Source organism: Mus musculus, chromosome 7 (assembly GCF_000001635.26).
Source record: "Mus musculus strain C57BL/6J chromosome 7, GRCm38.p6 C57BL/6J".
Lineage (NCBI taxonomy): Eukaryota > Metazoa > Chordata > Mammalia > Rodentia > Muridae > Mus > Mus musculus.
Window position 1 is genome coordinate 98,385,527 of NC_000073.6, and position 26,904 is coordinate 98,412,430.

The 26,904-nt window shown below is 46.9% G+C and overlaps 1 long non-coding RNA gene across 5 annotated transcripts in view; it reads right to left on the reverse strand.

Annotated features, from left to right (window-relative positions):
• Gm44507 overlaps positions 1 to 26,904 on the reverse strand; it is a 52,802-nt gene that overhangs the window by 18,534 nt on the left and 7,364 nt on the right. For 2 of the 5 annotated variants that reach the window (XR_001778220.2, XR_001778219.2), the window contains exons 3-7: positions 26,346 to 26,387; positions 21,974 to 22,082; positions 21,215 to 21,283; positions 7,474 to 7,565; positions 689 to 2,662 (exon numbers count right to left, since the gene is read on the reverse strand). This is a non-coding gene — a long non-coding RNA (predicted gene 44507). Of the gene's footprint in view, positions 1 to 688; positions 2,663 to 7,473; positions 7,566 to 21,214; positions 21,284 to 21,973; positions 22,083 to 26,345; positions 26,388 to 26,904 lie in introns of those variants that run through there. The other 3 variants (XR_001778221.1, XR_001778223.1, XR_001778222.2) reach the window with 3 other exon arrangements.

A 26,904-nucleotide genomic window follows, 5' to 3' on the forward strand; every position in this document is an offset into this window, starting at 1 on the left:
GAGATGGAGAGGAGCTGGGGGACCCCCACTCTGCAGTCCTGGCTGGGACCAACACCTTACTGTCAGACATAATCTGACTCTTCCCATCACCAGGCTGTTTACAAGTCACTCCAAGCCTTGGGAAGATAAGGGGTAGGGCGACAGTGGGACCCAGGAGTCAAATCCTGGCAGGGCCGTGGATGGGCTGCGTGGGCTGTGTGACGTTGGACCTTCCTTCGGTGGAGACTAGTCGGGGCCCAGATGGACAGACGGAGGCTTCTGTAATGTGAAGGTCATCTCCACCCATGGAGCTCCCAAGGCCCTCCATAATGGCATCTATTGTGACTGGTTCACAACTGACTGCTCAGAACTGTTGCTGAATCAAATTCCTGGAGAGCCAGGAAGTGTGCCTGTGGGTAGGAGAGCCAGTCTGGCACATCCAAGGACCAGCGCGTCCTTCCTATAACATCCCTCCTGCATCTCTTGGCAGCCTGAGAGCATAGGTAACAGCCCTCGGCTCCCTCCCCACAGCCCTCAGCTCCCTCCATGAGCTAGTCCTTTCTAACATCTGTTACCACCCGGACTCATCGGGATTTTCATATTCTCTGCGGCCTCTCTGCCCCTTCCCTGAGAAGAATGGTGATTGCATAGCAGGAACTTTGTGTTGGTCACTGTTCCACCTCCTGAACCCAGAACAGTGAGTTGCCCGGTGCTGAGTCCCTGTATGACTTGGGCCCTGGACTGCCTACTAGGGGTGGCAAGGAAAATGAAGACAAGACAGACACATGGATGCAGAAACACTGGGGTTGAGTAATCTGGGCTCTCAAATGGAGAAGCCATTGCACCCTGGACTCAGTTTGTTATATACACCTGAACAGGAAGGTAGGGTTATTGATACAAATATGCTAGGAGACAGAGTTATTGCATACAGATAAACAAGAAAGGAGGGTTATTACAAACAGATAACCAAGAGGGTGGACTTATTATATAACAGATAAACAAGGAGGCAGGGTTTATGATTCGGAGCTGCGGCAGGAGGCAGGTCTAGCTGATCTTGATAGGAGCAGTCTGCAGGACAGCAGCCTTCAGGCTAGAGCATCTTGGTGGAGGGCAGAAAGCTATGGTGAACATTTTCTGTACACAAGATCAATATTCACATTCAAGGATTTGCTATTTCATGGGACTGAGGAGCTGGTCCTTGTCATGACCCTGCACGTGTCAAACAATTCATATTTCATACAAGCTGTTACTGGCTCCCTCCAGCCTGGTACTTAGTAGGAATTCAGTCTTTGGGGGAGGAAGAGGGAAAGGGTGGGAGGAAGTTGTAGATCCTTTGTAAATATTGCATTTGAGACAGTTGCTTTAAGTCAGAGGCCAGTTCTATTTTCTAGAGACTTCCATCTGATGCAGGTAAGAGACACAGTGACCTTTAGCATATCCTTGACAGAGGGAAAGAGGGACCAGGCTGAGGACATGAAAGTTGGTGGCAGCCTATGGCTTAAAGCCTTAGGAAACAGGGAACCCTGCTGAGAGAACATAGGTTAGCAAGAATTAGAGGCCAGGTAAGGGCAGACAGAGATCCGAGTATATGCAAAGATGAAGGCTGGGACAAGCTTGTGTGGTGTTGACAGATGTGTGTTGCTGTGTACTGGGGATGGTCCAGGAATGTGCTGAGTTGGGATCTGTTGAGACCCAGCTTTGAGATGTACAAATTCAGCCTGCGGCTTCTCTGGGCCCTCAGAGGCCTCCCACTGATTGAGAGTGAAGGCTGTCCAGGTGCAGCCAACCATTACCACGTGTCTGCCCTGCCAGAATTTCCCAGGTGAACTTACTCCCCTGAGCTGGTGTCTCTATCTCTTAATGTCTGAGTCAGCGGTATATAGGCCCGGCTCAGCCAGTGTGGCTCCGGTAGCATCCTGGAGTAGCTGCACCTGTCCTGAGCCCAGTTTCCTCTTCGCACAGGCAGCTGGAGGTCATGGGGCATTGCCAGCCTCGCCTGCCTGAGCTGGTGTTTGGGCAAGTGGAGGTGAGGCAGGGACAGCAGTTGGTAGACAAAGTCCTCTCACCCCAGGAGATTTGGGGAAGGATTCTTTCTGCTTTGCTTGGCTGAAGATAAAACTGCTGGTCCTTTTATAGGTTTGTCATTGATGTTCCCGGTGACCTTAGGGACTCTGATTCCCCCCTGCTCCTCTCACCTGTTAGAGTTACGACTACCCCTTCCTTGGCTTCAGAGATAGGAAACTTTCTCGCTTTGTGCTGGACTCCAGGGCCATAGAAGACTCAGTCCTGCCCAGTGGGGACTGGAACTACTTTGTCCCACCACCTGGAACCCACCATCTCTGTCCACTCCAAATGAAATAAAAGAGCAACTGCCGCCCAGAGCTTCTTCTCGACTCATACCTTGTGACCCTACTGAACATCATCATTGTTTTCCTCCGTGACTGCTTGGCAACACTACCAGATAACAGCTCTTATTCCAGTTGTGTAGAAGAGAAGACTGAGGCTTGAGCGATCAGATTTTGCTCCAAAATTCACACAGCTGGCATGAAGGATCCTTACTTACATCGATCTGGGTAAAAGTCACTCCCTGGACCCGCTCTTCTCATCTCTGTACCTGCTGCTCCCGTGGCTGGGTTTCCGGTCTGCTGCATCCCAGGTCCATTCCTGAATAGTTATGCAGTATCTAAGTCAGAAGAGACAGAGCAGGATTTTCCACTAGCCATCTGACTGTGGGGGCTGATCGTGGGTCAGAGGCCTCACTCCTGGGGTTTCAGGAACCATGTTTTCTGAAAGATTCTGGGGCTTACCATCAATTTGGTGAGTGAGGAGATCTCTGCCCGGCACCCTCAGAATACTCTTTTTCTGGAGTTAGCTTGGTAGTAGGCAGAATTCTGACCTGCCTATTGCTGGCCAGGCAGTGTGTTTTTACAGAAGTCTCTACCCTTTTGGGTTTGTTTGTTTGTTTGTTTTTGAGAGAAGTTCTCAGGAATCCCAGGCTAGCTTTAATCTTGCTGTTTAGATAGCCAAGGATAGCCTTGAACTTGTGATCTTCCTGCCTTCACTTCTGGAATGCTGGGTACGAAATACATTACCACACCTGATTTTATGTAGTGTCGGGGGTTAAACAGAAGGCTTTGTGCATGCTAGGCAAACACTTCTGTCAGCTGACCGCCATCCTCAGTAAGTCTTCTCTCTGAGATGTCAGATTCCAGATTTGCAGACATGAGGCTGGGACAAGCTCTCTGACATACACATACTGTGAAGTAACTGTAGATGAACCACACCCTGTCCCAGTTGGGTCTGGAAGGGGAATATGGTTCTGAATGGCCTGCCTCAGCCTCTCAAGGCCCTCCTAGATCTTGTGGCTGCTCAGATGGGTCAACCCTGCATCTCACATCATTTAGAAAAGCAGACAGTGATGCAAGCGGGAGGGACGCAGAAGGGCTGAGGTCACTGTGGCTGGCTGCCCAATAGTGTGGTGATGGAGGGTGTCCTTGGATCACGCCCACCCCTTACCAGCCCCAGCTTCCATCCTGTAAGACAGTGATAACAATAGTGCCTGCTTTCAGAGGGTTATTAATGATGAGAATAAAACAGGGACTAGTGGGAAGCGTGTTTGTAACGCACATGGCGCTGAGCCTGGGAGGCAGTCAGCACTCAGAGAGAATGATCTTGACAATATGGTGATGGTGTGGTATTGGCAAAGAAAGGGAGAAGGATGATGTCATCCACGATGCTCCCCGACTCCACCCTTGTGCGTCTTCCTGAATGCCTTTACCCACGACATCCCACCCTAGCACAAACATGTCCAGAGAAACCAAGTAGCCAGGGCCTGCCTTCTGAATTGGGAAGAAGCCAGATACTGGCCCTCAAACAGCACCAGTGGCTGTGTTCTGTGCATGTGGCAGCACCAGCTTTGAAAGAATTAACGGAAGTCTTCCCAAGGGAGGCAGTGCTTGGCTGCCGTGTGATGGGGGACTAGGAGTTGGCTGATTGAGTAGAATAGGATTTCTCTTTTCCATTTAAAGGCATCCCTGGCAGGCGAAATAACAGGAGCAAAAGCAGAGAGGTGTGAAATAGCTTGGGAAGAGGCACGATCCAGTTAGACAGGTGGGAGCAAGGGGCAGCAGGGACACGAGGATGTTTGGGTCAGCTCTCACAGAGGCTAGGGTACGAAATCATTCACCACCTAGCTTGCAGGCCGTGCCAAACTGTTTCATACATTGCGCAGTAGACGTTCTAAGTATCTCCTCAATCCAAAGCACTTTTGTGGTGGACACCTTGGGTGCGACCCAGATGCCCCCGGACTCCAGGCTGGGTCACTCCTTCCTCAGCTACTGAGATTTCCAGGGGCAGAGTCTGAGGTTCACATTCCTCCCTGCCACTGTCTCCCCATCACGTGTTGAGGGATGGGGGTGCGGTGTCGACCAGAACTCCTCCCTCAACTTGGAATAATTGTGAGGAGTCATTACAGAGGCTGGGGGGGTGGGGGGGGGAGATGGCTCAGCATGTAAGGCCCTTGCTGTGACAGACTGGAAAAAAAAATTCTTAAGTTTGGATCCCCAGCACCAGTGTAAAATCCAGGCCCAGAGGCACCCAGTGTAAGGAGGTGAAGACAGGTGGGTTGAAACTCACTGGCCAGTCGGCCCATCCAAATTAGTGAGCTCCATGTTTGGTGAAAGACCTGGGCTCCAAAACTAAGGTGGGGAGGGGGCTGTAAGAATGCTTAGCAGTGAGCTGGTGTTTGCTGCCAAGCCTGACAACCTGAAATCAATCTCTAGGACCCATAAAATAAAGGGGAGAATCAAAACCCACAAAATCTCCTCTGATCTGCACATGAGACATGGTGAGAGCTCATGAACACACACACACACACACACACACACACACACACACGCACACTAAAATTTAAGTGGGGAATAACTGAAGAAGACACCTAACACTGACCTCTGATTGCCACAAACATGCATGCATTTACACCTGAACACACTCATGTGCATACCCAGAGAAATACATGTATCTAATACACACACACACACACACACACACACACACACACACACACACACACAGCCATTCCAGCTCCAAACCTCTGGGAGGAGCAGGCAAAGGCCTTTGAGGGATTTGCTCAGAAGTCCAGTTTGTCTCTCTGCCCAGTTCTGATTCACAAGTTCCTCGTCACAGATACAGATCTTGAAAGAGCTTCCCCCAAATAACTATCTGCCAGCAAATCTCCCTCTTGATCTCCTTCCTCAAGAGCTCCACCTGCACCAACCATCATGCAGCGGTCTCCATGATGGGTGGCATCTCATTGAAGGGTGATGAGGAACCCTGCTTTTTGAAGACATTTCTGTCCAGAGTGAGAGGCTGAGTTGGCAGGACACACTGGAATCTAGTAGTCAGAGAGGATGCGATTGTTTCAATTTAGCAGAAATATGATGTGAGCAAGAGGTGATAGGGGCAGGAAGGAGGGGTAATCTTTGGGAACTTAGAGAGCAGGGGGAATACTGAGTCTGGAAACGGTCTGGGAGCCTTGAAACATCAGGGCAAGGTGGAGCCTTCTGGGATCCTGCCCCAGTCATCCTGCCCGGGATGACAGGAAAGATTCAACAAGAGAGACTCAGCTCAGTGGCTATCATGGCTACCAGAGATATGGGTGGGGAGGCCCTGGAGGTGTGGAGGAGATGACCTGGGGGTGTGGAGGTGGGATAATAGTAATGGGTGGTTTATAGACCATTTCTTTACCCATTGAATTTATTAGCAATCAGAAAGACCAAGGTCCTGGAGAGTAGGGTGGGCCAGCTGTTAACCCTTTGGTTGCTGAATCTTGCTGCGCTGGGTAGAGGGACGCTTGCATGCAGTAGCTCTTTACAAAGCAGTAAGCATCCTTGCGTGCCAACTTACCACAAGCCCAGCTGCTCCCTCTGAAATCCTCCCAAGAGCCTGCTAGACAGATACCTCAATCCCTAGTCATAAAGAGGAAGCCAGGGCTCAGTGCGGTTCCCGCCTTGTCCAGAACCAGGCAGTGCCTGAAGACAGAGCTGGAGTTGATCCAGGCTCATCTGACACATGCCTGTAATTGCTGGGGAGGGGTGTGTATGTGTGTGAATCAGGACCCAGAATTCTTGGCTCTTTAATCAGAGTCCTTTCTCCTTGCTCAAATGGCTACTTCCTATGCTAAATTCCAGAATTTTTGATCACGAGCCAACTTCTTCCAAGAAACAGAGCTTGAGAATGACCAGTTTACGGGGACTTAGGGTGATGTGGGTTATTTTAGCAGGAATTTCCAGGCCTGGGAATCTCCCCAACTCCTGGTTGGATCACTGACACATATGGGCAGGACTCTGTAGCTGTGGCAGCCGTAGTCTCTTCAGTGGATGACACCTCCACAGAGTCAGGAGTGGGGCCCCTAAACCTGCCTTACCTTGGTCCCATCACCTCCAGCCTGTGCCTTGCAGGGAAATGGTCTGTCTTAAGCATCACTTTTCTAAGTGTTTTTATAGAGCTTGGCTGTTTCGTTGAGCTGCAAAGGGCTATAGTCTCTGTTCTCTGTGGTTTTGTGTTCCTTGGCTTCAATGACCTGCTGTCTACCATGATCCAAATATATTAAAATGGAAGCAAGGCGTGGTGGAAAACTCCTGTAATCCTGGCACTGGGGAGGTAAGGGCAGGAGGATCGTGAGTTCAAGTAAGACCTTGTTTCAAAAAACAAAACCAGTCATTTTGAAGGGAAACTTGCAGAAATAAGCTATGAACTTTAGATTATATGCGGGCGGTTGTGAGTAACATGAAGCTGTCTCCTGTACTGTCTGTGTCTCACCCAGAAAGTGAGCCACCCTTCTGCACGCCATGCGCCCTGCATGGACTAGCTGCCTGTTGCTCCTCAGGCAGACACCATAGTTATTAGGCTCCCTGAGGCAGAATCTAACAAGCACCACAGTGAGTGACAGAAAGCCCTGCTGTCCCCTGTTAGGGTGTTCATGGTTTGTTCTCCTCACCCTGGACTGGTCCTAGCCCTGCGAACTCATACACAGGTCTGAGTCAGTCACAGCAGGACAACGTGTTCAACCCTCACTTCAAAGAAATGGATGTAAGTGAGGTCCAGAGAGGACAAGGACCTGCCCAAGGCCACCCAGTGCTCTGGTGTACAGCATGTTCCAGCTTGAGTGTCCCAACCAGAAGCCTGGAACCTGTCCATGTCTCAAATCAATGTGATCTGTGGCATCAGGCCAGGGGATTGAGGGAATTTGGAAACTGACTTTAGTTCAAGTTTGACTCCTTGAACTCTGGACTTGCTGGGAGACTTGGACAAGTAACCAATCTCCCAACTTCGATCTCCTTGGTTCTGAAATAACGACTCCTTCCTTACAAAGTTCTTGCAAAAATATAGAGAAAGCATCATTGTGAGAGGCATGCAGTGGGCCTGAGTTGGTCCAGTTAATGATTGTGTTCATTAATATGAATACACACCCGCTGGCACACTGTGGATACTCACGAAAGCTTGGTGTCTCTATCTCTGCATGCAATCTCTTCTGTTTCCATGGGTGGCTGCAGAGGGCCTGTACGTTTTTTTCTGATGCCCACAGCCTGGTAGACAAGAAGAGACAAAATTGAATTGTGATTCAGAGTTAGGGAAAGAGTATAGAGCTAGCTTCTAAAATCACCTTCTAGCAAAAGTTTGAAACAAAGCAGCGTGCACCTTAGAATCTGTTCTAGCTCAAACCTCCCTGGTTATACTCAAGCCTTTTGCAGGCCCTATGGAAGGAGCCAGAGCCTGCAGCTGGGCCTCCATCCTCTAGTCTCCCTGGCCAATACTCTCCCAGATCCCAAGCAGGGCTCAGTATGAAAACCAGTCCTGTGTGGTCTGGACTAGAGCTGAGCAAGTGTCAGAAATGTTCTTTAGGTAGCTAGATTCCATCTGGAGCCGTGGTAAAACAGAATATTCTAGATCTGGGAAGATTTTGGTGTCTCAGAGTCCATCCTCCATTTATCTCCATTTGGTTTCATGAAAGTCAAAAGGCTGATGCTGTTTTGGAATGCACAGGGAGCCAGGCCTGATGACCCAAGCAGAATTCTCTCTAATTCCCGTAAAGGGCCTTCCTTCTTTTGTTTTTGTTTGGTTTTGGTTTTTTGTTTCCTCAAGACAGGCTTTCTCTGTGTAGCTTTGGAACTGGCTCTGTAGACCAGGCTGGCCTGGAACTCACAGAAATCTTTCTGCCTTTGTCTCCAGAGTGCTGGGATTAAAGGTATGCACCACTACAGCTGGGCTTGGACCTTCTCTTTTGTTCATCAATCATACTGAGTCACACCTCATGACAGTATCTGTGATGGCTACCATGAGAATGCTCCCATAGGCTCATGAGTTTGAATACTTCATTTCTAGTTGATGGAACTGTTTGGGAAGGATTAGGAGGTTTCGCCTTGCTGGAGGAGGTGTGTTACTGGGGTGAACTTTCAGGTTCCAAAAGTCCATGACCTTCCCAGTTAGTTCTCTCTCTCTCTATGCCTTGTGGGAGAGCTCTTAGCTACTCTTCTAGCACCAGGCCTGCCTGCCTGAAGTTATGCTCCCCACCATGGTGGCTATGGGCTCTCATTCTCTAAAACTGCAAGCAAGCCCCCGATAAACTCCTCTGTAAATTGCCTCGGTCATGGCGTTTTGTCACAAGATTTGAAAAGTAACTAAGACAGCATCTCTGTGTGTCACCACCATAGGTGTGCTGTCAGAGCTGAGCATGACAGGCCTCATCTGTTGTCCCCTCTGTCTTACTACACTGTCATTGCCCATTTAGCACCCAACTCCTGCACCAACTTGAGCCCAGGGGAAGTTATACCTAGGTGATACTGGACCCAGGTAGCATGGGAAGTACTGTAAATACAACAGTTTACACACACGTGCACATGCACACACACACACACACACACACATACACACACACACACACACAAATACTTCATACATGGCAGAGGGAACCTAGCAACAATACAGGACCTGAGTTGGCCTCCTTGTTCATGAACTTCAGGTGGCTGAAGCTGACAGAGCGTGTCGACTTTTATCTTACCACATGGTCAGCGTCCACAAAAGCAATAGTGGTACTCACCGGGTCAAGCAGGATGCTTAGCTCTTGGTCCTCACTGAATCTCTGTGAGCAAGTGAGTCCTACTTTAATTTCCATTGTCACACCCGAGGAAGGAGTTCCTTAAAGGCATTATCAGACTTTCCTAGTATGTCCATGGAATAGGCAGTAGAGCTAGGACAACAAACTTGGTCCTCCTGCCCCTCACTGGAGCAGCACTCAGGAGAGCAGGCCCTGCACTTCGCCTGGGCAGCACAGTAGAGCTGGTCCTAGTGACAAAGGTGCAGGTGAGCTGTCCCCAAGGACCTGATATCAGGGGTGCTGACCTTGCCCCTTGCCAGATGTGGCATTGGGTAAGCTAGCCAGTGAGAAATTATTTCTGTGGTGAAATGAGCCAATTCAAGACAGATTAAAAAATATATATAAACACAGATTTATTGGGAGTCTGCTCTCAGCCAGGTGAGTTCACTGCTCCCAAGGAACAAGGTCAGGGACATTGCCGTGGGGAGAGAGACAGAGGGGAGAGGGACAAGGAGAGAAAGTGTGTCCACAGAGAGAAGGAAAAAGGGGAAGAGAGACCAAAATGTCTGGATTATATAGGGAAAAACTTCTGAGGGGAGGATAATCTAGCCCCTGGGCTGGAAAGTTCAGGGGTGGGGGTGGGGTATGCCAGGTAGAGACTGAGTGAGGGATGCTGGGAGAACCTGGAGGCCAGGTCTGCTTCAGTATATAAAATGTGTACCTCAGCCCCTTGTCTGGGGTCTGAAACCTAACAGCCAGGTCAGTGCAGGAGCGCTTGCCTTGGAGATGCAAATACAGGAGAGCTGGCTAGCTGACCAGCTCAGCTACCATCCAGGCCCAGATCCAGGGCTTTGAGTTGGCACACCCCAACATCTACTCCATCTATGAGTGAGTGAAAGGGCCAGTCCTGCAGATCCAAAGCTGCAGGATCTCAATGGCACAGGATAACAGCAGGAGTCCCAGTGAGGATCCGGTATTGATAGTGTAACAGAAGCCAAAGGCCTTGAACCAGACCAATGACTAAACCGCAATCAACATCGGCAAGTAAAGATGTGTGGACAAAAGGGTACATTGTATGCCACACTGACATGCTACAGCTTCTGTGACAAGATTTTTTTTTTAAGAATTCTGTCTTATTTTCTTTTATTTTGATGGGTAAGGGCAGAGGGTGGATATGATGGGGTGGGGAGATGAGTGGGATTGGGTGTGCCTTTCCCCCAGCCTTGAGCAAACTGGCTCAGATCTGGCTTGCCACAGCAGGCTAGCCCACCTAGGGTGGAGTCTTTCAACCTAGGTAAAGTCTATTGTCCTGCCACTTCTGAGGCTTTCCTCCAAGACTCCACTACCTGCTGAGAGGTTAAAATTGATAATCATTATCCAAAAGATAAGTTGTTAAAAATTGCTTCTATGTATGCCTTTGTATTTTCTGTAAATTTATGCATGCATGCATCCCATAAACAATACATCTAGCCGGGCATTAGTGGAGCATGCCTTTAATCCCAGCACTTGGTAGGCAAAGGCAGGATTTCTGAGTTTGAGGCCAGCCTGGTCTACAGAGTGAGTTCCAAGACAACCAGGACTACACAGAGAAACCCTGTCTTGAAAAACAAAAAAACAAAAAACAAAGAAACAAAAAAAGAATACATCTACTGTATTTATAAACAGCCCTTCTATGGGAGAGAAGTATATATGATTGGATCATATGTTTATTCTTTTGAGTTTCCTCCTGCCTCAGCACAGATAATTAAATTGTGTTTTGAAATGTCAAAAAAAATTAAGCTTTAATTTGTATATTAATAGCATATATATATATATATATATTGCTTATGCATATACAACTCAAGTTAAGAAAAAATATTGTTCCTTTAAAGGACTGTCTTCAGACATTTAAGAACTCATCCTTGGATATGGCAGTCTCTACATGGGCCACCTCATAATCAGCTTCCAAACACTGACACCATTGCATACACTAGCAAGATTTTATCGAAAGGACCCAGATGTAGCTGTCTCTTGTGAGACTAGGCCGGGGCCTAGCAAACACAGAAGTGGATGCTCAGTCAGCTATTGGATGGATCACAGGGCTCCCAATGGAGGAGCTAGAGAAAGTACCCAAGGAGCTAAAGGGATCTGCAACCCTATAGGTGGAACAACATTATGAACTCACCAGTACCCCGGAGCTCTTGACTCTAGCTGCATATGTATCAAAAGATGGCCTAGTCGGCCATCACTGGAAAGAGAGGCCCATTGGACACGCAAACTGTATATGCCCCAGTACAGGGGAATGCCAGGGCCAAAAAAAATGGGAATGAGTGGGTAGGGAAGTGGGGGGGAGGGTATGGGGGACTTTTGGATAGCATTGGAAATGTAATTGAGGAAAATATGTAATAAAAAAAATAAATAAAAATAAAATTAAAAAAAAAAAGAACTCATCCTTGATTGCCTGGACAAGACCTCTTAAGGCAATGTCACCCCAGATTTATATCCCAGGCAGATTATAGGCCTCACACAAGAACAATTGGCTATATAACCTCATTCTTTACATCATTAAAATAGTAATGGCTTGAGATAATAATTTGGTATTTTAGAGAATGTGCATGTCAAATTGTAAAGACTTGTTCTCAATGTCTTCAGTGTGTACTTGTTCCACATAAATGGTGTTAATTCTCAAGGACTTATACTTAATCAATTATTGCAAATACATACTCATATTTCTGATTTTAGAAAAATAAAATATGCACTATGTGACTATTGATACCTTTTCAGGCTTTCTAGTTGCAACTGCCTTAACAAGAAAAGCAACTAAAAATGTAATTAGTTTTGCCTGTGTTAATTTTTTTTATGCTTGGTGTTCCAAATCAGATTAAAACAGATAATGGAACTGGCTATTACATACAGTCAAGCATTTGAGATGTTTTGTGAACAATTTAATGTTACCCATGTTACTGGGATTTTTTTTATAATTCCCAAGGACAAGGTATTGTGGAACTTTAAAAACAATATGTTCTTAAAAAACAAAAAAGGGGGGAATTATATCCCCATGCACATTATTTATATCACACATTTTATTTTTAATATTTTAAAACTTGGATGCCAAAGAACTTCTTGCTGAGTGCCTTATAGTATCCTACAACTAGGCATACTCATGCCGAGGTGAGATGAAAGGATCCACTTATTGGCATATGGCATGATCCTGATCAGGTATTTAATATGGGGAAGAGAACATGTTTGTGTTTTTTCCGCAGAATGCTGCAGGAGCATGCTAGCTAGCTGTCAGTGAAAGAACCTAGTGGGGAAACTCCCACTCAACTCCCGATTCGGCGTGCACCCAAGAATCATGAATAGAACACAACACCTTGATGTAACAACAGGAGGTATTTTAATGGCGGAGCTCCGGGTCGAAACGTATCTCACACAGGAGACAGTGGATTCGACCACGAGACTTGGAAGCTAGGGGTTTTTATAGAAAAGGAGTGGGGCTTGGGGAGGAATTGGCATGGTTTCACATGATTGGTCCATTTAAACATCAGCAGCCTGTTAACATTTAACTTAGGTCAGAGGGGTGGGAGATAGGGAGGCGATGGGCCTGCCCGGGCATGTCCTGGTCTGTTCTGCTATGTTCTCAGCCCCAGGTTTCAAAGCTCACAAACAACTCTTTGGGCTATTTGACATACATTACATGAATCACAGGTCTCAAGTTTTATTTCCTTTCATTCCCCTTTTTCTTCTGTTTAGACTAATTCTAATCATAGAATTTTAGAGATTGGTGTCCCCTAACTCTTCATCTACCTGAACTATAGGTTGATATTGCCTTTGAAGAACCATGAGTTTTACTGTATCAATTCTACTCTGGATGAAAGCCATTCCTCTATTTATTATACAAGGGCCGAAAACTAAAGCTAAGCATATCATAAGGATTGGTCCAACTACAGTGGAAATCAAAGAAGTTATCCAAGATGGTCGTGATTCAAACCACGACTCAAACCACCCCCGTTGAGCATCCCGTTCCCGTTTCCTTCGCTCTAATCTTTCTCTCAGTTTCTGCATAGAGTCTCAAACTGTTCCTGTATGATCTGCATAGAAGCAGCACTCTTCTTTAAGGGCAGCACACAGTCCTCCTTCCTTTAGGAACAACAAATCAAGACCTCTCCTGTTCTGCAAAACTACCTCAGACAGGGAGGTCAAAGATTTTTCTAAAGCGTCAATGGACTTCTCTATTGCCACTAGGTCTTCATTGACAGCATCCCTCAAAGACTGAATTCCCTGTCTTCCTTCTATCAAAGCTGACACTCCCATCCCCACTTCTACTGCCATACCTATTCCCATGAATGCAGCCAGGGTTAAAGTAACTGGTTCTCTTTTTGACCACTGGCCAGCATAGCTTTCTTCTAAACTGGATGCAGGGTGATAATATACACGGGGTAACAGCTGGATCATGACACAAAAATCATGAGATGAATTAAAAACCTTAGTTGATACACAGGGAGTAAGTCCTGTATTGCAAGCCCACCATCCAACCGGGGAAGGTACAAGATAGTAATTAGCTTCTATTCTGGACACGGACTGAATTTGTCCGCATAGGTGTTTGTGGGTGGAAGGTGGGGTGCCTATACAGAGACCTGGACTCCTCGCGGATACTTCAGTCAGGGTCAGTTTTTGTCCTGTTCCCCAAGAGCAGGAAGTATGGCTGCTGGTTCTGTTGAAATCTCCATTGAAGGCAATTCCTTCATAATAAGGCGGACCCGAGGACAGGCATAGCCAGCAGTCCTCAGTAGCGCTTGGATCAGTTCTATTAAGGGCATAAAAGGCTCCTCTCACTAGGTTAAACATCCTCTGTCTTGTTGAAGGAATTGTGGGGTAATAGTTAGAGGTACCTGAGGAGTGGGAGGTTGGGTGATAGCGGCCATATTAAGGGGGTCCACAATCACTGGAGTAGGCTGAGTAATAGTATGGGTGAGGGGTGTGGACTTGGTTGGGGGGCCTAAAGGATTATAGGGGGTCTCTATTTTTAATCTGATAGTGAACAATAATCCCTCATCATATCTTTCCTTGTAAATCCTAAGACCCCAGGTATACCCTTTTGTCCATCCCAGAGCTCTTTTCCCTGGTTCAGTGAAGGTGACACGGAGCAGATGGCACCAGTCAGTACACTCGTCTAGGTCAAATCCTCCAGGTACATAAGACGCTAGGGAATAGTTGGCTGTTACTCTAATATAGTCCCAGCTCGAGGAGGGCTTCCAGCGGGCTGTACCTGAAGTCTCGAAACCCCAGCTCTTGCAAAAGAAGTCAGCCTTACCTCCACATGTTGGATTGAGGGGCTGACTTCGGTGGGGCCCGGGGCAGACATAGAAGGGATGGGTTTGAAGCATACTTCTATCCCTTTGGTTAGAGCAACCACCCCATGGGTCTCTCGAATGTTTTTCTACGTACGGAGGGGGTGTTAAAGGTGCCCTCTGAATGTCAGAGTACCCCTCAAAGTCCCATCCGGGAGTTGAGTGGGGGTTTCCCCACTAGGTTCTTTCATCAGAATGATTTCTGTGACGTGCTGACCTGTGAGCTTGTTAAGTGCCCTGACAATGGTGACAGGAAAGCTGTATTGGGTATATGTTCTTGACCCACCTTTGCTTGCCTATGTCTCAGATTAGACAAGATAAGCGGCCTTGCTTCAAGCTTTTAAACCTTGTGGGACAGAGAACACAGAGACTGTGGAAACTGATTTAGAAAAATTAATCAAGAGGAGGAGTTACAATGACTCTCCTCTTTCCTTTAATGTGATCAGTTACTCTGACTCAATCATGGACTGGTCTAGAAATAAATCCAATGTTGGAGATTCCTATTATGAAGAGAGCTAAAATTCTTAATCAGCCAGCAGAGTTAACTTGGATCATAGCCTCCACTATTTACATGAAAAGTAACAGTTTTTCTGTTGATTCTCAAAGTCAACTCCCCTACTCCAAGAGGATAGACTTGGGTCTGATTGTTGCTAATTTGCAACTGAATTGAGTGCCTGGGACATCCCCATGTTCAACCTTAATCCTGTTGCTTTCAACTTTGACTTTGTGTTTCAAGCAGTTCGGTTACCTTCATACAGCCTCGCCTTCAGCAAAGCGCAGATGGCAGTGATTCATCACTATGAAGAGATGCATTGAGTACATATTGTGGCTTTGGTCTGAATGGGAAAAAGGTGTGCAATGAGGGCCGGCAGCCAAAGACGGGCCACTGGCTTTTATTTTCAACCTAAGACAGAGGCATGTGCCAAAGGCTGTGTTTTTTCTTAATAAACACTAAAATGCCGTGTTTATTGTACAAATAAATACAAACAAGCTTCATGTGTTCTCTGAGATGGGTCAGAAAAAGTCCAATTAGATTCAGTCCTAAGACAGGCATGGCTGCCAGCCACCATAATTCCCAGGTAGGACCATGGAGCATAAGTAAATTTTATACCCCAGTCCAGGTAATTTTTAAAAAATAAAAAGGAAGGAACTGTGCCTTTCACCCAGCCTTGAGCAGGCTGGCTCAGATCTGGCTTGTCACAGCTGGCTATTGCCCTGCCACATCTGTGGCTTTCCTCCAAGATGCCACTACCTACTTAGAGGCTGAACCTGTTTTCCCGACACAATCCTGACAAAGAAGTGATCTTGACAGAACAATGAGATCCTGGTGTGGTGGATCTCATTGTAAGCTGGGACTCATAAGTAAACATTGGCCTTGATCAAAGAACTTTGTCTTGGCTCGTTATTTCTCTTGCAGCCTTTCCCATCCAACAGCCCATCTTTCCTTTCAGAAACCCAGTAACCCATGGCCGCTGGCGGCTACAATTGGGGTGCATGATGTGGAACTCACAAAGAATAAATAAACCTCTTAGGCCTCTATCAATATCATGGTGGTGACTTCTAGCCACCCTGAGCCAGCCACCAGTAACCGTGTGCAGCAGGCAGGACTCCAGTGGGAAACTCATTTATCTAAAAACTGGAATAGTCCCAACTCATTAACTTGGGACTATTGAAGCCAGGCATCATTACTTACATTTGTAATCCCAGCACTTTGAAGGCTGAGGCAGGAGTCTAGTCTGGGCTATTTCTTCTGTGGCTGGCTGACCACATTAGGTGAGATATGAGCTCAGACATTTTCCTCAGCTTCAGCAACCCAAAGTTCATGAACCAGGAGGTTAACTTAAGTTCCATAAAGTGAAACTGTCAAAAAAAAAAAAAAGAAAAAGAAAAGAAAAGAAAAGAAAAGAAAAGAAAAGAAAGGAAGGAAGGAAGGAAGGAAGGAAGGAAGAAAGAAAGAAAGAAAGAAAGAAAGAAAGAAAGAAAGAAAGAAAGAAAGAAAGAAAGAAAGAAAGAAAAACGAGAGTAGGAGAAATCAGGAGCAGATAATATGAAGGGAGACCACCCAGGCTCACAACCACCTTATCAAGCACAGCTAGACTGATGTTGCCTAGAGCTGGGAGAAGTGGTAGAAGAACCAGTTGCACAGAGAGAGATGTCCAATAGGAAATGTGCCCTTTGTCAAGGGGTGTGATCAGGCCAAGGAACTATGCAGAAAAAGCCTGGAAATAAAGTCCCTCCTTCTGTCCCATATCCTGTGGAGTTCCTCTTTGCTGGATCCAAGCAGAAGTCAAAGGGCCCTGGAACCTATTCAGGTTGGCCTCTGAGTACAGAAAGAGGTTGGGGAGAGGAGAGCTGACTTGTTAGGACACAATTCACTTACACACACACACAGACACACACAGACACATAGACACAGAGACACACAGACAGACACACAGACACACAGACACACAGACACACGCATGCATGCATACACACACACACAGAGAGAGAGAGAAAGAGAGAGAGAGAGAGAGAGAGAGAGAGAGAGAGAGAGAGAGAGAGAGAGAGAGAGAGAGACTATCTATCTTATCTATCTACCTTGCATGCCTCTCCTGATATTGCTGTGCTGGGCTCTGCTCCTGCAGGGAGGAGGATATTATTCCAGGCAAACAGACATGGTTGCTTTTGTTCATTCATCAAGCACTCTAGGGATCGACCCCTCTTTGGTATGCTGTACTCTGAGTGTATAGGAACAGGAGTAGTGAGCCCAGCACTGCCCTTGGCCTACACAGGAGCCACAGCTTTCGATTTCATGCCCCGAGAGGCAATCAGGACTGCTCTCTGTATGGATATGACAGCAGATGTCAGAGGAGATAGACACCATCCAACCAGCAAAAAACCCATCTGCTGAGTTTACCCATTGGCCAACAGATCTTGAGATTACATGCAGCTTTGGATACAGGAAGGTGGAGTCTTGCTGATGAAGGGCTCTGCATGGAGCCCACCTGGGACTTCATGAGAAATCAAATCCCCAGTCACAGGGGAACAAGTCACAAACAGCCTCTGGACTTCAGAGCTCTGAGATGCAGGGGTGGAGGTGGACGGTGGGGAGTGGATAAGGCCATTATTGGAAGCCTGACTTCAGTTCCAGCTTAGCAGGGCACCCTCAGAGGAGCTGGCCCTCCCTCTGGGCCTCAAACCCTAGCTGCACAGAAGTGCTAGGCCATGGGATTCTGAGGCTCACGTGTCTTGGAGAAAACCAAAATGGAATGCACCCCCCTCCACCCGTGTCTTCTCCCAGAGCCCCTGCTTGAATGCCCCTCAACTTCTGATTTCCTTCAGGACCTCAAGTTCCTTCCCTGCTTCCTTACCCACAATTATCCCGTTCTGACTTAATTACTGCACCGGCGCCCATCTGAGCTCATTACCTCTGGCTGCTCAGACTTGCTGTGAGGTTAACGATGCTGGCAGCACTCCTCTGAGGGTTCCAAACATGGTGGGGGCTCTGGGAGCCCATTCCGGGATCTGCGGGAGGTGAGTGTTTTGCCCTTCGAATACACCCACCCCTACACTTGGCGTGTCTGACATCAATACTCGAAGCTTACACAGCTAGATCTGGCTAGGTGGAGATGTGGGGATTAGACTCTGGACTGTTATCTCAAGTCCAGTTTTTTTTGCAGTTGTTTGGTTGGTTTTGTTCGTTTTATTGTTTAGGTTAGTAGCTTTTCTTTGCTAATTTTTAGTTTCATTGGTATTTCTCTTGTGCCAAACTGTTATGACATTTTTATACATATGTTACATACTGCACTTGGCTGATATTCATGGCCCCCTCGCCCTCTCCCATTCTTCCTCCACCCATTCCTGCTAGCCCTCTTCCTACCAAACGGAAGCCCCTTTGCTTTCGTGCCATGTGTATTTATACCTAGATTCTGCATGTAAGAGAAAATGTGATGTTTTATTAGCCTTTTACCATACATTCTCTTGTTCCCCCAACTTTTCTCCTTAGTTCCCCTCCATTACTAGGTTGTCAAAGTCATTTCTTGCAAGATTTCATCCTTCAGCACACTTGTATGCCAGTTTTCATGATCTGTATGATTCCCAGAAATTCAAAGCCCAGGTCCTTTGTACCTGACTCTGAGAGGATCTGCTCACTGGAATTGTGGGCTCAGCAGATGCCAGGGAAAATTTTGGCAGCTAAGCTTGCCCGTGGGAATGCCATTATGTCACCCAGGGCAATACCCTGGCACACTACCTCTGCCTCCTTCTGGAGCATAGCTGCCTCCAGGCAGAAGGGCTGTGAAAGCCCTTAGTTCAGTGCACGATCCAGAGCGCTGCCAGCCAGCAACAGAAGTCAAACACTAAGGATGCAGTTCTGGGCCTAGTCCTGATACAGGCCAGCCTTCTGTCTAACCCCAATCAAAGCCACGGAAGTCACAGTCTTTGTAGCCAGAGGCTGCCTCTCTGCTGTGATGGGAGCAGGTCTGAAAACAGAGCTCTATTTGTTCAGGACAAAGATATTCCCCACACAGAAGAGCCCTGTATACTGCTCTAACCTCTTAGCCCCTGCATCCCCTAACTTGGCTGATAGCTGGTCACTCCTTGGGTCATGTTCTTGTCTGTGAGTGTGTGAGATTGTAAACTGGCATTGAGGATCAGCGTGAGCAGTGTTTGCCCGTGATTGAGTAGAAGAGTGTGCTCATGCAGGAACAACACTGAATAAGATCAGATACAACCTAGTGACTGCTGGCCCCACCAGCCTCCGAGTCAAGGTGTACAGTCCCAATGAGGGGCCCCAACAGGGAGCTTAGAGAAAGCTGCTTCAGTGGTTCCAAGCCAGCAGACTCCCAGCCCTGTATGTTTCCAGGATCTGTGGGTATCTTGGGGTAAAGAGCCCCTTTGGCTTTGCTGGATGGGGAGTAGCTAGGGAGATCTTCTGTGTCATCCAGAGAACACACAATCCCTTTGTTATCAGAGCAAAACCATCACTAGTTGGGCTGGAGAGATGGCTCAACATTTAAAAGCACTGGCTGTTCTCTGGAAGACCCAGATTTGAGCGCCAGCACCCACATGGTGGCTGGCAGGCATCTGTAACTCCAGTCCCAGGGGCTCTGACACCCTCTTCTGGTTTCCTCAGGCACTGAGTGCACATGGTACACAGACAAACACAGGCAAAATATCTATGCACATAAACTAGAAATAAATAAACCTTAGAAACAATAACAACCAACAACAACCAAAAACCCATCATTAGATTGATACCTATGGAAAGCGAGTCTTTGTAGAGGGGGAGGGGCCAGGCCTGGAGCTGGCAGAAGAGAATAGGACTGACAGAATAGCCAACTTACTGAGACAACTGTGTTCTGCTCTTAAAACACACAACTAAATCAATTTTGGGAGGCTAGGTTATTATTCCTATATTGTGGAAAATAAAACAGGCACAGAGAAGGGGGCGGTGGCTTGCCCGGGAAGCTCTGTGCTTTTGTTCTCAGAGCCATTCCCACTCCTGAGCTCCCTAAAGTTCAGAGAACCATGGAAGAGCAGAGAGTTCAGCCAGCCCTTCAGACTTTAATCTCAACTCCCCATTCCCAACTCTACTCCTGGTCTCCTCAGCCCCACTGGCTGTGAGCCCTTTGTTAGCAAGACAGGATCATGGTATTCACTGAACCTGAGGATGGAGACAGACAGAGAAGTGGGTGGCACCTGCATCCTGCAGACCACCAGCCTCCACAGTGATGCCTGTGGAGCCACTCGGTGTGCTCCTAGATGCTCTGCCCTCTCCTCCCTCGGCTGCAGTGTCCTCTGCACACCAGCCCACCAGCCGTGGCTTTCCTGGAATCACCCAGAGGTCCTTGGTTAGTATTTGGTCAACTTGGCAAGATGTAGGATTACCCAAGAGGCAAAGCTCTGAGTGTGTCTCTGATGAGTTTCTAGATTGGGTTAACTGATGTTGGGAGGCCCACCCTGGGTGTAAGCAGCACCATCCCACGAGCTGGGGTCTTAGACAGAATAAAAAGTTGAAGGAGAGCAGAGCATCAGCTCTCACCGCCCACTTCTGGGCTGCAGATGCCCCGTGACCAGCCCCGCCCCCCAGCTTCTGTCAGCTGTGATTGACAGCACCTCAGTCTGTGAGACCAAATAAACTTTCATTCCTTAAGTTGCTTCTTCTCAGCTGTTTGGTCCCAGCAAGGATTAAAATGATCAATTCACCTGTCAAATACATCGGATATTTTGAGTGGCCCTTGGTTCACTGTCCTCCTAGAGGCTCAGTGTCCTTCTCCTTCAGATGGTCCACAGCACCTCAGGCCTCACCTCCCAGAGTCTGCTTTCTGAGGCTCCCCCCAACCCACCATGGCTCTGTGTTTCTGCCTTCCTTCACTCCATCCACCCTCCATCCTCTCACACCTAGCAATGCCACCCGTCTAGCTTCAGGCACACTGTCAGCAGCCTTGCCACAGCCCCATGGGATGCTCTGCAGACTCAGCCAGTGAGGGAGAGCAACCAAACCCAGGCCTACTGCTGTCTCCTTCTTGCCTCAAACCCTCCATCCACACACGGGAAAGGGAGTTGGTATGACAACTTCCTGCTCACGAGTGCACAATTCTCTGACCCAGTACATGCAGTGCCCCCAGAGAGACAGACACCCCACACCCACCCACAACATGTACACTGCAGCCCAGCCTGACCTAAATGGCTGTCCATGCGCCAGCACTGTGGAAGTCACACAGTGGAGCCCAGCCACTCCAGCTACCACAGAGATATCAAAGAATCTCGACATCAAACTGTGAAGCAGCGGAAAGGCAGGGAAGGTGCACTGTTTAAATCTACTTACATGCAGCTCAGCAGACAGGTAGCTTGAGACCCTAGTGAGAGAAGACAGGACAGCAGCCAACTTGTGGACCTAGAGGGAGGAGGGAACATGACAGGTCTTCTGGATGCAGGCTATGCCTTGCATTTTTAGCTAGATGCTGCTTAGCCTGCTGTATTTCTCGTGAAAACACATCAAGATGCATATTTTCACATTATGGGAATTTTTACATATATGGATCATACTTCAATACCAAGTTAAATGATTACAATTGCCCACTGGGTTCTTTATTGCACTCCAGGGAAAACCATAAACTCCACACTAGACAAAACCATAAACTCCATTCTAGACTGGTGTATACGAGGTCCTTCATGAGCCACTCAGGCCCTGCAACCTCCTTCCCATTTATCACCCACTTTCTTCTTTAGCCCTTCCAGCATCAAGGTATCCATCAATGCCTGGAAGCCTGAACCTTCTCCAGATCAGGGACCATTCCATGTCTTCTGTGCCTCTATTGATCTACTCCATCGACCAACCCCCAGAGATCTTTCTGGATGTTCTCACTTCCCCGGGGAGTCAGTGTCCCACCTCACTGGGTGCTTATTTCTAACCTCCATTCTGGCATCTGAATAACATTGTGGCCCACCTGTCCTACTCATGATTCTGAGCTTTAACCTAAAGAGACTGTGTTTGATGTCCCTGTTCGGGTATCCCCAGGCCACGTCAGGGCCTGGGACAGGGTAAATATCAACAAGTCATGAAAATTAAACTATGTGTACTCACGTGCCTGACATCATTTCACCAAAAGAAGCAGGGTGATACAAAGGGAGGAAGGAATGGGTCTCTGCATATAAGTTAATGCAGGATTTGGACATTCAGAGTCAGGAAGTCCCTGAAAAAACAGAGTTGTTGGGTTGCCATGGTCTTCGTGCCACAAAGGCATCTAACAACAACTAATTCATACAAACAAAAAGAGCTGATTATCTGTATTTTTTAAACTAATTTTTAAAGTTAGCCTACAGTAGAGTTCATAGTGACATCTCATGGGCATGCACAGTCAGTCAGGTTCTGTCTTTACTCAGCCTCTCTCCCCAACTACCCACTTCTGCTTCCTCTGCCCAGAGACTGTGTCTACATATGCAAACCACGAAAAGAAGACCACATTCAGAACGGAGTAAAGCATAGCCTTCTCTCTGCATCTACTGAGGATTGGATTTAGGACTTTCCATGAATGCCCAAATCCGTGCACACCCCAGTCTCTCGTATATGATGACATGCACATAACCTATACAGACCTTGCACCTAATTTAAACCATCTCTGGGTGACTTAGAATACTTAAGACAATGTAAAGGCCACGGAATTAGTTATCACACCATCTTGTTTAAAAAACAATGACAATAAAAAAATCTGTACATGTTAAGAACAGAGACAGTGTTATTTTAAAAAATTTAAAGACCATTTTTATTACATTTAGAAACTGTGTATGTGTGCAACAGAGAGAGAGAGAGAGAGAACGAGAGAGAGAGAGAGAGAGAGAGAGAGAGAGAGATATGAGGGGGGAAGATCAATCCTACATACCATGGCACAAATATGGACCCAGAACACAAATTGCTAGAGCTGATTCTCTTGTTCCTCCATGTGAATTCCAGGGATTGAACTTAGACCATTAATCTTAGCAGTAAGCATATTTATCCCCCGAGCAATCTCACTGAGCAAGTTAAAATTTTTATTATTTATTCATGTATTTGTGTGCACTTGTTTAAATATATGTCACATGTATGCAGCTGCCCACAGAAGCCAGAACAGGGTGCGGGCTACCCTGAGTTTGGTGTTACAGGCATTTGTGAGCTGCTGGGGACAGCATACAATGACAGGGACTGCCTGCAGTAGGCCAGGATGGAGACATCTCAGAAGCCTGCGGCAGCTCCTTGTAGAAAAGGATGGCGTCTGGGACCCTGAGAAGTAGGAGACACATCCCTCCAGGGGACCTGCCATATGAAATAGGGACTGCCTGAGGTAGGCTGGGATGGAGACATCTCAGTAGCCCACAGCAACTCTTTGTAACAACAGTTGTTTCCACTTCTCCTAACCTTAGCCCTGGACAATGGCTGTATAGATTTCATTTGTGCATGACTGCTTTTCAGTTGGCCTTGGTGTGCCTAATTATTCTATTATATCTGACTTTCTTACTTCTTTCTCCTTCTGCTCTGGTGAATTCTGTGAAACTAGATGTTCCTTGATGTATTGATTTTTAAACAATTAAAAATTGAGGCATGGGACACAGCACAGCATAGTCCTAATGGTCCAGGTGCATGCTGTGTGCTCTCATATTGGAAACAATGTAATAACTGCACAATGGTAATTCCAGATAAATGCTTGACTTGCAAAGAAAGTTTGAACAAATTATTAGAAAATGAAATAAAGCCAACATTGGGATCCCAAGAAAGGAAAAAAAATTATTAAAGTTATGAAATAAGTTTTGCATAACATTTGAGAGTGGTTCCTGGATAAGCAAGTATAGAATATGTAAGATCTTATATTAGTAAAACTAAGTTAAAACAGTGGGACTCTTAGGAGAGTCATTGAGTGCAATGTGCAGAAGCAGAAAGCTAGCGGAACTATTGAGTTAAGGGTTACCTTGAGTCTTTCTGGACATTGTCTGGCAGCTTTGCCGGTGTCATTTATCATTAGAGCTTCACAAGAAAATGCAAGGAGCTGGCTTTGGAGCTCTGAGCTCTGAAGTATAATAAGTTTAAATAATGATAAGTTTGCAGCTATTATTACTTTGGCTATAGGCCTGGGAATAGGGCAGCTTGAAACTTTGGGAAACAATTGTAATTCTTGATTCTTTGTGGGATGTGGTTATTCTTTTGAATTTGATATGGCAATGATTGTACAATGTCTTTTTTTAACCTGTTTCTGGAGTATCAATAAAAGACTGGGGCAAGAGAAAAACGAGAGAGCATGAGAAGAGCATGTGAAGAGACGGTGGAGAGAGAATGTGAGGTGTGTACGGAGAGTGTGTGCGTGAGTGAAAGAAGAGTGAATGTGGTTTGTGTGTGTGATATGTGTGTGAAGAGTGTGTGTGAGAGTGAAAGGGAAAACACACAGAGGTGTGTGTGAGCATGAGAGTTCAAGAAAAGAAAAGAGAACAGGAGAAAAGCAGAGTACACAGGAGAATGCAGAGTGTGTGCAGCCTCAAGCTGCGAGTGAATGAGTGAGAGAGAAAGAGAGCAGAGAATGAGAGAGAAGAGAAACTTTAAGCCTTGAAAAACTGCCTGTCAGCTTGTACCCAAAAAAGTAGTCTGTGTATATTTATTATGTGCCTTCCAGATATCCCTGCTTCCAGGTGAGAACTCCTATTCTGTGTCAAGGCTGGACCCCCGACAGTGAGCTGGTTGATGTGGGTGCTGGGAACTGAACTCAGATCCTCTAGAACAGCAAGTGCTCTTAACCTCTGAGCTGCCTTTTCATCCCATGAGAATTTTTTTTGAGAGAGAGAGAGAGAGAGCCTTGAACTCTTCATCACCCTGCCTCAGCCTTCAGAGCAGTGGGATCACACATTGATCTACTGTGCCAGCTTCTTTCTCAAATATTCTTGATCCAAGAATTCTAAACTGAAAGATTCTCTCTCTCTCTCTCTCTCTCTCTCTCTCTCTCTCTCTCTCTCTCTCTCTCTCTCTCTCTCTCACACACACACACACACACACACACACACACACACACACACACACACACACAATATCTGGGTATATTTACTGGTCATTCTAGAATTCAGATGGGAACATGACAGAGAAACATCCCCAAAACTAACTTACTAACTTCCTTCCTTCCTTCCTCTCTCCCTCCCCTCCTCCTCCTTCCTTCCTTTCTTCCTTTCTTCCTTTCTACCTTCCTTCCTTCCTTTCTTTCTTTCTTTCTTTCTTTCTTTCTTTCTTTCTTTCTTTCTTTCTTTCTTTCTTTCTTTCTTCCTTCCTTCCTTCCTTCCTTCCTTCCTTCCTTCCTTCCTTCCCTCCTCCTCCTCCTCCTCCTCCTCCTCCTTCTTCCTCCTCCTCCTCCTCCTCCTCCTCCTTCTCCTCCTCCTCTCACCCCTCTCAGCAGTATCTCAAGTAGACCAAGATAACCTGAATTCACTATAGAGCAATATTGCTATCTCCCAAGGGCTGGAATTACAGGCATGAGCCACCACACCTAGTTTATATGGCACTGGAGACTAAACTCGGAGCTTCATGAATGCTAGGCTAGCACTCTATCAACTCAGCCACATCATCAGCAATTCTCCCTACACCCTACACAGACACTTTGGAAAATGTTTTCCTTAATGAGAGAGTTTTGACTGGACCTGGCCTCAGAGTCCTTGGCGTGGTTTTCCTTGCAGTGCTGCTGCGTGTCACCTGCCCTGTCCAGGTCATGAAGGTCCTGAGGAAGGTAATGCTGGGCCAGGTCTTTGAGCAGGAACACATTGAGAACTACCTGGCATCTTATGGGTATCTGGGAAAGTTGGTCTCTGATTGCTAAGAGGGGACCAGACCCACTCATAGGATGTATGTTCTCAGCTGGTGGCAGACACAGCCACCCTTTGAAAGTGTTGGACGGAGTCATGGCAGAAAGCCATGGCTGGGTGGGTCAGCAGTGTGGTCAGGAAAGGGGCTGTAATTTGAGTATAATTAGAATGTTTCAAATGGGCTCAAAATAAGCAACCTCCAGACCCCTGAGATAACCCAGAGGAGAAAAAGAAACAGGAGTCTTAACTGTGAGAAGATGGTGGTACCATCCTCCACCCCACAGAAGAGCTATGACCTTAGGCCAAGCAAGCAGAGCTGCCAGCCAAGGATCCCGAATGTGCAGCCTGGTCTGTGCCTGTTGTCTAGGTGGTAGGTCAAGTCCGAAGATGCCCATGGTGGCCTGGCAGAAGGCTTGCTTCAGGTGGCTGAACATGTTTCTGTGTGACATTATTCCATGTTGAGGGAGGTGTGACAGTGGCCAGAGCTACTGGGGCCCAGACACCCAGGTGTACATTAATGGAGGTGGGGGAGGGAGAAGGAGGTGGGAAGGATCTGGGAGGAAGATGGTGAAGGGCAAACAGCTCAAAATGCATTATATTAAATTTTGGAATAAAAATGAATAATGTTTTTAAAAATGAAAAGTGCTTACCCCATATATAAGAAGAGGTATCCTGGAAACTGGAAAGGATTCCTATAAACAAACAAACAACTAAATAACCCACTAACCCAGTAAACCAAATCAGAGAGCTGGGCATGGCATTCAAACAGGAAAGCCACAGAGGGTTCACACGTGTGACCATGTCCCCCTTGCTGCTTGTCAGAGGAGGAAAGTCTGAAATACCATTGATTAAGATCAGTTTTCATCTGTGAGACTGAAAAACTATTGATGATATCTGCATTCCTTACTGTAGCAAAATAGTTGAGGCTTTCTTATTATAGGACTCGGTTTATATCCAGAAGTTTATTTAGCTCATAGTTCTGGGGGCTCAAGGGTCCCCCGGTCAGTAGGAACTTGACTCTGGTAAAAGCTTTTTGGTAGATAATGTCACAATGGCTGCAAGGTGGATGGGAGGAAGCGATCAGGTTGTCAGACCAGAAGCCAGAGGGGGGTCTAAGCCATAAAGCCTGCCTAAACTCTTTCCAAATACAGGGCTTCCCCCTAGGGACCCACCTTTGAAAGGCCCATCCCATTTCTTAGTATTATTAAA